Source organism: Podarcis pityusensis, assembly GCF_964106645.2.
Source record: "Podarcis pityusensis genome assembly, chromosome: 15".
NCBI classification, from domain to species: Eukaryota; Metazoa; Chordata; class Lepidosauria; order Squamata; family Lacertidae; genus Podarcis; species Podarcis pityusensis.
This window is the reverse complement of record NC_138040.1, coordinates 618,864-631,104: the sequence shown is the minus strand read 5'-3', so window position 1 is coordinate 631,104 and position 12,241 is coordinate 618,864. Positions and strand designations below refer to the sequence as shown.

Here is a 12,241-nt window from a genome sequence, read left to right as displayed (position 1 = left end):
CCCTTCCGGTTTGGAATTCTGGGCCGCTGTTCCCGCGCCCCCTGGGCATGTGCAGAGCGCCTCCTTCTTGGGCAGCCCATGCAGGCAACCTCCCACCCGCGTCTGTGAAGGGATGTGGGTGGAGCGGCGGCGGCCGTGCCAAGGGCGCCCCCTGCTGGCACGGTTAGCGGCCACCGACGGGGCGGGCGGCTCTGAAGCTTGGCTGGCGCCGCTGCTCGGCGTCAGGATCAGCCCCGGGTCGTCCCGGCCAAGCCAAGCCCGGCTTGCGCAAGTGGCTGACGCCTCCGCCCGCCCCGCGAGAGGCCCCAACAGCCCGAGCTGGCGGTGCCGTCGGGCGCGCAGTCCTCCCGGGAGCCGTCGAGGGAGAGAGGAGCGCGCCGTGCCAGGTAAAAACGGGGTGCAGCTCTCTTGGAGGACACCCCCCCCCCACATTCCACTTTGCGGGGTGGGTTGGCTCCCCGTGGTAGGCCCCTCTGCACATGCTCAGAGGCGCAGCCTGGACGGGGTCCGTCCTCTACTTCCGAAAGAAGTTCTGGGGTTCACTCCGAACACCCCCCGTCCCTCCCGACCCGCCGCCATCCCAAGCTGTCTCCTCTCGCAGAAAACTCAGTCAGTACGGGGAAGGAGAGGGCGCGTCGCTCCCCACAAATATGTGGGTCCCTCTTTCTCAGTCCCCGCAAAAAATCCTTTGCGTGAGTAGCAGAAAAAGGAGGTGTGGGGTCAGTGAGACATGGGAGGGGGTGAATAATTCAGCGGGGAGGGTCCTCTTGAGGCTGCCATTGCGGAGATGGCAGGACCCCCCATCCTCATTGGGCCTTCATTTCAACGGACGGTGGGACCCAATTTTAATCCTCTTGTAACTTTCTGGGTTCTTTAATCCTACTGCCTTTATATCCTGCCTTTCTCTCAAGCATCTCAAGGCAGTTTTCATGATTCTCTCCCAAGGTATTTACCCCCCCCCAAAAAAAAAACAGCCATGCAAAGTAGGCTAGGCTGGGGGCGGGGAGCATCATCTTACGCAGGAAGCTTTGTGACAAGAATGGAGATTCGAACCCAGATCTCCCCTGTCCTGGTTAAAACACAGAAGCTTTGGGGTGCTCTGAATGGTTTTGAGGCATGTGCAGAGTGCCTTTCAAGAACCAAGGAGCCTGAGCTGAACTGAGGATTTCAGATTCAGAGGCTGATTCAGCACTGATTCTCCACAGGGACGGGGGGGGGCAGCCGGGGGGGGGCAGCACAGGCTGATGAGTGGACTTTGTTTTGGTTGGAAGAAACTTAGTCAGAAACTGGGAATGTCTTAAAGTCAACAATAAATGAAATAAAGTGACTGACAGGTGGCATAGGTTTTGGCGGGGGAGTTGAAGATTAGTGGCAGGGGGGTGGGTTGGCATATGAGCTTATTTTGGGGGGCATCTGGTTAGTCATAGGTGAACAGGATGCTGAACTAGGTACCCCCCAACCCAGCTGCAGTCATCTGCTCTTCCAATGCCCCTGTTGCCCTGTTGTGATTTCGCCCTGTCAAAGTCCCACAGAGCATGAATTGAGAGCAAACTGTGTCTATCTTGCACCCCCTTCCCTCTGGGAGACGAGGGAAGCCCCCCAGTATTCTGCATGGAATGATGCCCGGGGGGTGGTCTTAGCTGTGATTTCTGCATTGCAAGGGGTTGGAATAGATGATCTTTGAGGGTCCCTTCCAACTCTACAAGTCTATGATTCGATGGGGATAGCTCCCCTTGGGCCTGGCTCAGTGGGGAAAGGGGGAGGCAGGTTGCCTCAGCCCTTCCTAGGGTGGCTGGAACAGCAGCCAGTGGGCGGCCCCAGGAAGCGTGCCTTGGTAGCAGTCTTGCCGCCGCTTGAAGAGAGGATCTGCCCTGACTCAGACTGTGCAACGCTGCCCCAGCAGCAGCAGCCCCCTCAGCTTCCTGGCGGCGGCTCAGTTCAGTGACTGAGAGTCAAAGGCACTTCCTGCGCTGGGAACAGCGTGTTCCCAGGGCCAGGCCAGACCCTCTTGTGCAGCCCAGAGCTGGCACAATCCGCAGGATGGAGAAATCGCTTCCAGATGCTGAGGCTGGATGTGTCACTCAAACACACAGAGAGAGGGAAGAAGAGAAGGGAGGTGGCGGGGAGCGTTTTGACTCCCTTCTCACTCCCCACCCCCCATCACTCACCCCATCACCGTAAGCCCCAGAGAACAGGACAACTCAGAACCTGACAAGCGTCTTCCTCGGCAGGCCCACTCATTGGCAAGACTTAACGCTTGTCCCAGTTTAAACCACCCTGCAGGATAATTCCTCCATCACTGATAGAAGGAAAGCTTAGTCCAGTGAGGGCGAGTTGGGGTTGAGTTCAGCACATGTGCCCTGACACACACACACCCCACTTCCAGTGTTGCTGTTTTTTGCTGGGTCCTTTCTGAAACCCCTGAAGAAGGCAAGCCAGTGGGATTTGTGTGTGTTAACCCTATAGGCCAAGGGGCCTTCTGCAGGAACATGAGGCCAGGGGTGAGTTCCTCAGACCCAGGGAATTGGGATTCTCAGGCTAGAATCATAGAATCATAGAGTTGGAAGAGACCACAAGGGCCATCAAGTCCAACCCCCTGCCAAGCAGGAAACACCATCAGAGCACTCCTGACATATGGTTGTCAAGCCTCTGCTTAAAGACCTCCAAAGAAGGAGACTCCACCACACTCCTTGGCAGCAAATTCCACTGTCGAACAGCTCTTACTGTCAGGAAGTTCTTCCTAATGTTTAGGTGGAATCTTCTTTCTTGTAAGGGGCACCCCTTCCCTCCAAAGCCAGGGAGAGGGCAGGCATGTGTGTTTGCACCCGCCAATGTGATCATAGATTTGGGACCCCAGGACCCCAGGGGTCAGATCTAGTCCAACCTCTCAGTGCAGGAATCACAGCTGAAGGATCCATTGCAGGTGGCCTTCCAGACTCTCTCTCCAGGTAGTCCGTTCCACTGCCAAAACAGCTCTTAGACAGTTCTTCCTAACGTTTAGTCGGAATCTCTTTTCTTGCCATTTGAATCCCTTGGTTTGGGGTCCTACCCTCTGGAGCAACAGAATACAAGTGAACTCCTTCTCCCTTGGGAGAGCCCTTCAGATGGCTCTCAGGTCACCTGCAGTCTCCTCTTCTCCAGGCTCATGATAAGTCAATGGAAGCATAAATTTAGGGCCCAATGACTCTGAGACACGTCCCTTTCATGTCCTCATCAGCTGTCCCCGGTCGGAGGCAGAATGCTGTGCTGGATTCAACGGGAAGAAAGATTTGCCCTCCTTAAACTAACCAGAGTTCTTAGGGTGGAAGCAGCCCGGCGAAGAGGAGGCCTACCTGTTGGATGGCTGCCTGCCCTGTCCAAAGATGTGTCCAACTGTGCCAGGGCTCTCCACTTTCCAGGACCAAATTGCTGGCTAGCCCTTTCCCTCCTACACTTCCTTGATCTCTTAAAGGCCCTGAATCGAGGGCAGCATTCCCTTCTGGGGCCGCATGCCAGAGGCAAAAGCAGCTGGAGCAATTATACTCACCCCTTCCTCTTTCCATCCTCCTTCTAGGCATGAAAAGAGGCAGGGTCAGAGTTCAAGGAAAGGCTTCTAGCCAGGAAGGGGCAGAGTGAGGCCAGCAAGGGGCGTGTCCTGGAGGGAGGGGGCGGGGCTGTGGGGGCAGCAATGCTTCTGAATACCAGCTGCTTTGAATCTCAGATGGGGAGAGTGTTCTTCTGCCTGAGGGCCAGGTGGAGTGGAATGGAGGGCCGATTCTGGCTCCTGGGTTTAATAATAATAATAATAATAATAATAATAATAATAATAATAATAATTTTTATTTATACCCCACCCTCCCCGGCCAGAGCCGGGCTCAGGGTTGCTAATAACAGTAAAATTACAGTAGAAACATAATGGGGGGGGGGGGAGACCCAATTTAAAATACAGGTTAAAATGCAATTTAAAATGCAGCCCCATCAAAACCATAAGGGGATGGAAACATAAGGGTCAGCCTGAGTCCAAACCAAAGGCCAGGTGGAACAGCTCTGTCTTGCAGGCCCTGCGGAAAGACGTCAAGTCCCACAGGGCCCATAGCTGTCAACTTTTCCCTTTTCTTGTGAGGAACCCTATTTGGAATAAGGGAATTTGCCTTTAAAAAAGGGAAACGTTGACAGCTATGCACAGGGCCCTAGTCTCTTGTGACAGAGCGTTCCACCAAGTTGCGGCCAGTACTGAAAAGGCCCTGGCCCTAGTTGAGACCAATCTAACCACCTTGGGACCTCCAAAATGTTTTTCATTTGTAGACCTTAAGGTCCTCCGCAGGGCTCCCCATCAGTGAGCTATTAGAAGAGCAACTTAGAATATTGGGATTGCAGAGTTGGAAGGGACCCCAAGGGGGTCCAGCCCCCTGCAATGTCGGAATCTCAGCTAAAGCATCCATGACAGAGGGCCACCCAACTTGCACATTAGTACCATCAGAACATAATGAGAGCTTGCTGGGTCAGGCCAGTGGCCCATTCAGTCCAGTTGCCTCTTCTCACAGTGGCCAACCGGGTGCCCCAATGGGAAACCAGCAAGCAGGATTTGAACGCAAGAGCCCTCTCCCATCCTGTGATTTCCAGCAACTGGCATTCAGAAACATCGCTGCCTCTGACTGTGGAGGCAGAGCTGAGCCACTGTGGTTAGTACACTTTGTCTAATTCTCTGCTCAAGCCATCTAGGCTGGTGGGCATCACTGCCTCCTGCACAAGGGAGTTCCACAGTTTAACTAAGCCTTGTGTGAAGAAGTCCTTTCTTTTATCTGTCCCTAATCCTCATTCTTGATCCACCTCCTTTCTGTGACTGTAAGTTGTTTGAAACTGTTGTGTTTTAGTTGTTGCAACCTTCCCTGGGGCCTGAGGGTCAAGGGTACCAACTGATGGAGGGATGAAATGGAAGCCGCAGGAACTTCCTACATTGGAAGACTGGCAGATAAAGATGGGAGAATATGTGGAGATGGCAAAGCTGACGGGGAAGATCAGTGAGACAAACTGTTTCAGAAGGACTGGAGCAAATTTATATTCTATAGGAAAGAAAACTGTAAACATTTGAAAACGTTTGTAGGTTTGAATTGAAATGCTTTGTAATGTGAAAATAAGGAACCGATTTACATATAAGGTGGTAATTTTTATAAAAAAGAAGAAGATTTAAGGTAGAAAAGAAATGCAAAATTTATTAAAATATGTTTGGAAGTCAGAAAGAGGGAGGGAAGGAAGTCGATGCTCTGTCTGAGCAATGTTTTATGTTATTGATTTGTGTAATGAGATGTAATTAAATATGGAAAACTCAATAAAAATTATTTTTTAAAAAAATGGATTTGCTTTTCGTGGGTTGAGGGGCGTTGCCTCCCTCCTGCAGCAGCCTGCAGATTTTAGGATGCGCTGGATCCGTCCTGCCCCTGCCAGGGAGCACACGGGCACCTTCCCTTCCTCTTGTGGATTTCTGCCTGGCACCGGAGGGAGCAGCCACCCAGAAGCCCCTGGCATTCCCCAAACAGTAAGAGTTTATGTGCAGTGTCATCCAGAATCTGCACACAAGCTCCTCCTGTGCGGGGAGACCAGGCCATGCCTGCCTCTCGCGGGAGCCAGTTCCAGCGCTGCGTGAAGGACTGTCTTTTATCCATCCAACATTCAGCTTCACTGGGTGTCTAGTGTTAGGAGGGAAGGAGGAAAACTTTATCCCTCAGTCTGGATGAGATGGGCCTCTGCTCTGGTCCTGCAGGGCCTTGTCCACACATGCACATCTTGTGGGAAGTAATCCACTGAGAGCAGTCAAACACAACATTCCTTGTTTTCCTAGAGAAGACATGCAGGGGAATGTTTGGTCCAGCCAGTCGAAAACTTCCTGTTTCCTCCTGGCTGGAGCATCCTTCCTTTGCATGTCGCTAGAGGTGGGCGTGACCTTACCTGCCCAGGTAACAGAAGGACAAGGCATGGACCAGCTTCTTAGCTAGAAATGCTCTGCTAGCTTCTCAGCTAGCAGAAGCAGTGGGATCAAATCTCCCATATGGGGTATATGCACATGTATATATTTTTAACCAAGCCTGCCTTCAGGAATCCAACCATGAACTGATGTGAGTAAACAACTTTTATTGACTTTACATAAGATTGTCGTGTCTTTATTCTTTTAAGAGGGGTAAAAGGGAACTTACCAGGAATATGCAGTTCAATACTGAATTGTATAAAATAGTGAGAGGCTCACACGAGCCTGCAACCAGCTATCTGCTGTGCATGTAAAAGAGGAATGTAAACTCTGCTAAGTAAAGGAACTTGCTAGCACAAAGTTAGGAAAAGGTATTAATAAACAATATATCCTCTCCTGCCTCCCTGAACATTCCCACACATCTTTTAATGTGTACATTAAAAGCAGTGCATTTGGAAGTTGTGCCTGCAGCATTTGACCTGTTTGACAGCCCATACACACATGCAGGGCACCAGTTGCTGCTGCCAGATTGGACCAAATTCAAGGTGTTACTTACCATCTGTATATAAAGCCCTTAACACCTTGGGACCAGTTTGCCTGCAAGAAGATCACCTTAATCCCCCCGCCCGCACCCTTCCAACCGCTTTGATTGGCAGAACTGGCTTTGTTCCAAGCAATACTCCATATTTTTGCAGCACTTACACTTTGGAACTCCCTGCCTATTGACACCAGGCAGATGCCTTCGCTGTAGTCTTTTCTGCACCAGCTAAAAAAACTTTCTTTTTTCGACAAGCCCATCCAGATGTTTAGAAAGTTGATGGGCATTCCTGTTTGTTTTTAGCCTACTATTTTAACCTTTTGAAAGCCATAAATTATATTGTTAGCTTTTCTTATTGATAATTTTATTGTTTTATCTTTTTTTCCAAACCGCTGTGAATGTTCCCATCCCCCATCAAGCAGTGTATGAATTTCATGAAATAAATATGTGAATCTGCTCTCGGTATAGAATGTGAAAATGTTGTACATGCCTCTTTGGCACTATAATCCTCAAATTGGGCTTCAGGTCTCAGGAAGAAAACATGAGCCACGAGCTGAGCAGGCCTTTCTTCTGTAACCTCAGTGCCGTCCCCTAATCTTAAATGTAACCATTTCAGGCATATTCATTTTCTCCTTAATTTTGCATCCCTTCGTTTAATAGCTGCTGCTTCTTAGTTGCAGAGGAGAAGAATACATTTCCCAAAACACTGCTCTGGTGGTGGCTGGAGATCCGGCAGATCCCAGGGCAAGTGGGCAGGATCTGGTACCTTGAGGATTGCCTGGCCAGAATCTTGTGGGAGACCCAGAAAGTCCTGAGCAGCCCCTCCAATGGAAAACTGCGTCCATTCTCTCCCTGCCCTGCAACACACACACACACACACACACACACGTCCCTGCAGGAATGAATTGTGTAAAAATAATAGACCTATGCACAGTAGAAGGTGCAAATGTGTACAATTTATGCAGGCCACAGATTTTAAATTTATATGAGATGAAAGAAAAGGGGGAGGGAGCGTTATAATGCCCAAAGGTTTCCAGATTCCCCGTAAGTTCCTTGTTGTTGGTTCCACACGAGGAGCTGGCTACCCACAGAGAAAGGTTCACAAAGGGAAAGCAAGAAACAGCTACGTACATCTTCCTCATCACCTGCTGCCTGACCCCCCTTTACCTGAAGGTGCTTCCAGGGATTGAACCCAGAACCTTCTGCATGCAAAGCACCTGCTCGGCTGCGCTGCAGCCTCCCTGCATTTGCCACTGAACATGGGAATGCAAGCAGTAGCATGTCCCTGTTGCTTTGAGTCCCCACTCCTTTGAATGAGCATGTGCTTCCACATTGAACTAGTCCTCAGTGAGTACAGATCTGCTAACCTGCACTCATCAACTTTCTCAGGGCCGCTTGCTGGGAAAATGGACAGGCAAACTTTGTTACCCCTAAAGAGGATAGAAGGGCATGGTCTGGACAAAAAGAGCCCCCTTTCACTGGAATGAGGGGCTGCCGCCCGTGTCAGAGTTCTGCACTAAGGCCTGGGAAACCCAGGTTCAGATCCTGACCCAGCCATAAAGCTCAGGCCTTGGGGCCAGTCTCCACCTCTCAGAGCAATCACCTAAATCACAGCGTTGTCATGAGGATTAAGGACACCACTTTGAACTTCCTGGAGGAATGGAAGGAAGGAAGGAAGGAAGACGGAAGGAAGGAAGGAAGGAAGGGAAGAAGACGGAAGGAAGGAAGGAAGGGCCAGCCAACCCTTGTTTGTTTCTCCCCCACCCCAGCACATTCCAGCAGCCCAGAGGCCACTTGGCAGGGCCCAGCGCCCAGGGAGGGGTGTGTTTGCGCATCAGCCCAGCCTCTCTCCCAGGCTGGTCTCTGCCGCGGGGGCCCAGAACCAGGAGCTTTGGAGAGAAAGCAGCCCCAGGATGCCCACGAAGAATTCCTCCCCCTCCATCATCAAGGCGGCTGCTGCTGCTGCTGCTGCTGCTGCTGGGGCGTCCACTCCAGGCAACCATGGCTGTAGACTGTTACCAGCCCACATCCACACAGTAACAATCTAAAGCCACGGTTGCCCTGGAGACGCAGGATGAGCTGGCACCGTGGCAAATGGCATCCTGAAGGCTCCATCTCTCTCTCTCTGATTGCTGCGAAGAGGGAGAAGCAGAAAACCCACCAGCACCACCGTTCCAATCTCCCACTCGCCATTCCCCCAAATAAGCAGCAATGCACACTTGGACCCACTTGGAGTCCAGGTCAGGGTCTGCCCAAGTTCAGCTGCCCGTCTGGTTGTGAGATCTGCAGAGGCTGCAGCTGAGGAGCTGGCAGCCATGAATGTGTTCTCTGTTGGGGAGAACTGGGGGGTCTGCATGATGGGGAAAAGTCAATAGAGAGAAGACCCTCCCTGACTGCCCTTTAACCTGTGCTGACATTCCCTCCAGTATTAGATGGAGACTCTTGAATTCTTTGGTCATCCAGTGACCAGTAGCTGAATAACCCTTTTTACTGAAGTGCGGAATTTCCATCCACTGTGGACCAGAGTAAGTTCATGGAATCATAGAGTTGGAAGGGACCCCCAAGGGCCATCTAGTCCAACCCCCTGCAATGCAGGAATCTCAACTAAAGCACCCAAAGACAGATGGCCATCCAACCTCTGATTTAAAATCCCCAAGGAAGGAGAGTCTGCGGCCTCCCAAGGGAGACTGTTCCCCTGGTGCCTGTACCACATTTCATGGACCCACACAGACCACTGGCTCCATCCAACTCTGTATTATCTACACCAGGGATGAGTGGCCCCTGTGGCTCTCCTGATGTTGCCAGACTCCAAATCCCAGCACCCACTCCTTCCCCCAGAGAGGACCTATGAAGAGCCCGACTGCTCGCTGGCAGTCAAAGTCGACCACCTGGTTCCTTCTGCCCCTCCTCCACTGCCGAGGACTTTGGGGATACAACTCACTTTGCACTGATGTGTCTGCATGGGGAGGAAGAGTCAGTGAGAGAAACCAGCCAGCTTCCTAAGCTGCCCTTTAACCTGCTCCGACCATCCCTCTGGTGCTAGACTGATATCCTGAGGGTTGCTGGCCTCATCTCCTCCTCCTCCTTCCATACGTTGGGAGAGGCAAATCTTTGTGACTCCTGCTGAGAGCAGGGCAGAACGAGGATCTCTCCTGTCCAGCATGCATTTCCTTCAGGAAACTTAGCTTCAAAACTCGGAGCTTCAGTGTGATTGTATCCAAGGGGCCAGCAGTGGATCAGTGCTCAATTCAAATTTCTGCTGATGCACTCAAACTTCAAGTGCCAACCTTTTGATGGGGGCACTTTTTTGAGGGGGTCCCATGTACCCCCAAGTTTCAGCTGGTTCCTATCAGGAGCTGAGGCTTCAGTGTAGTGAGCCCTGCCCTGTGGAACTCCTTGCCACTGCTTGATTTTAGATGCCTTCTGAAAATAGTATTATTCAGAAAGTCCTCCTAATCTTGTTTCTTTGTCCATACAACTCACCTTCCCCAACCCACTGTTTGCTTTTTCTTTCCTTTTTGTTAACCATTTAGCCTTATGGAAGAGTTCTGAGGAACTCAAAAGTGTCCACATTATTTTGGGTTGGTCTAATAAAAAAAATCACCATATTATGGAGCGCAATTCTTGCTCTTGATGCTCTGGCAACAAGAGGAGCACCATCCAAGGTGGGCACTTCAACCTCAGAAAGTGCAATTGCTTCCCCCAGGTAAGAGCAAGACAAATCTCCTTTTTTGTCATCTGAATCCATTGGTTTGGGTTCTTCTCCCCTCCAGAGCAGCAGAAAAACAACTTGCTTCACATGCCATGTGTTAGTCCTCCAGGTATCTGAAGACAGCAGTCATATCTCCTCTCAGTCTTCTCTTCTCCAGGCTAAACACACCCAACTCCCTCAACCATTCCTCATAAGGCTTCTTCATCATCCTGGTTGCCCTCCTCTGCCCAGCTTCTAGCTTGTCAATACCCTTCTTAAACTGGGGTGCTCAGAACTGGACACAGGACTGACTTTTACTCTTGGGGCGGTGGAGATGGAGGATGGGGAAGAATGGATTTTGCTCTTACCCTGGCTTAGGAGCATGTCTTAACTGCCACACTGAGCTTCCTCCTCATTGGCCAGACTGTACTGGGAACACTCACTATTGTGCAGGTCTCTCCTTCATCACTATTGTCTGGCAAAGGCTAGAAAATGTGCCAATGGGGGGACAGCCTGTACCCCCACCCCACACCTTGGGCTCCCTCTGGAGGTGGGCATCTCTCTTCACTGATTCTCAACAAGCCAGCATCCCAGAAGCACCAACCACCCCCAAGTGACGTCCACAGAGCATCAAGGATTAAAGGGGAAACCTACCTGGACCTTTCCAGTATGGGACTCCCCATCACTTGGTGGCAGAGCCCCTGCTTTGAATGCAGAAGGCCCCAGTCCCTTCTGAAACTCTGGACAGCTGTTGCCAGTCAGTGTTGGCAATACTGGGCTAGGTATAGCAATGGCCTGACTGGTTTTGAAGCAGGTCCCTACATTCCTGGAGAGGGAACATGGTCAAACACAGCCTTAAGGACTCACAGATTTATTGCAGCATGGGCAAAACCTGGAGATGGCAGCACTTAATCTGATCAGGCCATTGGTCCATCTAGTTCAGTATTGCCTTCTCTGGCTGGCAGTGGCTTTCTGGGGCCTTCAGCAAAGAACCCTCACCTGCTTCTGGAGTCCTTGCACACACAAAAGAATGGGCTATGCTCTGCTGAACTATGGACGGCACCCATGAATTTTTCTCCTGTAATAAATCTATTCGTTTCTATGGTGCTGCAGGATTCTTCATTCATTCATAAACATTGCTGGACTACGACTCCCACCCACCTCATTACTGCTCATGCTGTCTGGGGCTGATGGGAGTTGGAGTCCTGCAACGTCGGGGTCCCTGGTACAGACAAAACAGAGCATGGTCAACCAATGGTCTGACTCAGTGCCTTTGGTTGTTTTGGCCAAAACAAACACAGCTACCCTTTGGAAAAGGATCAAAGCCAGCCATTCCTCTCACTGTTTCAAGGAGGAGTGGGACCCAGTTCTGATATGGGAAAGGTGTTTCCCACCCTAGTACAAAACGCGAGGGGACCAGCCCTAAAACTGTTTGGAAGTGGGGAGTTTTCCAGGGGAGACTGGAGATCAGCACCATGGACAGCAGCTCGCAGCAAGGATCCCTTTTGGTGCCAGGAGGGAGGCTCCGTTTGGGCCCCAAGGACATGGTTGAGATGGTTGAGATTCCCTACCCCACATTCTCTCCCCAACTGGGTCCCGGAACCACAAGAAACTGGAGTCCAGTTTGAAGAACCAACTCTGCCAGTTCTGCCTAAGATCTGCAATATTGGAGTGGCACCAGCCTCCCTCTCTGCACTTCCCCACACCTTCTCAAGGCCCACGTCATATGAAGAGCCTGTTGGATCGGCCCAATGGCCCCTCTACCCCAAAGAACCTAGGAATTGAGATAGACTGCCTCTGGACCTGGAGGTTCCATAAAAGCATCCGAAGAGCCTATCTGCTAGATCAGGCCAATGGCCCATCTCGACCAGCACCCTGTTCTCACAGTGGCCAGCCAGATGACTCTTTTGGGAAGCCCAATTTAAGAGCCCTCTTCCCTCCTGATTTCCAGCAACTGGTATTCAGAAGCATAATTGTCTCTAACTGGGGTGGCAGAGCACAGCCACCATGGCTAGTAGCCATCAATAGCCCTCTCCTCCTCCAGGAATTTGTCCAATCCTCTTTTAAAGCC

At 51.1% G+C, this 12,241-nt stretch overlaps 1 long non-coding RNA gene across 1 annotated transcript; it reads left to right on the top strand.

The window, feature by feature from the left end:
- The first annotated feature begins 266 nt into the window (after nt 1–266).
- On the top strand, nt 267–6,124 carry LOC308464430. Its single transcript, XR_013980039.1, has 2 exons — nt 267–386; nt 4,854–6,124. It is a non-coding gene; the product is annotated as an uncharacterized lncRNA (long non-coding RNA).
- The last annotated feature ends 6,117 nt before the right edge of the window (nt 6,125–12,241 follow it).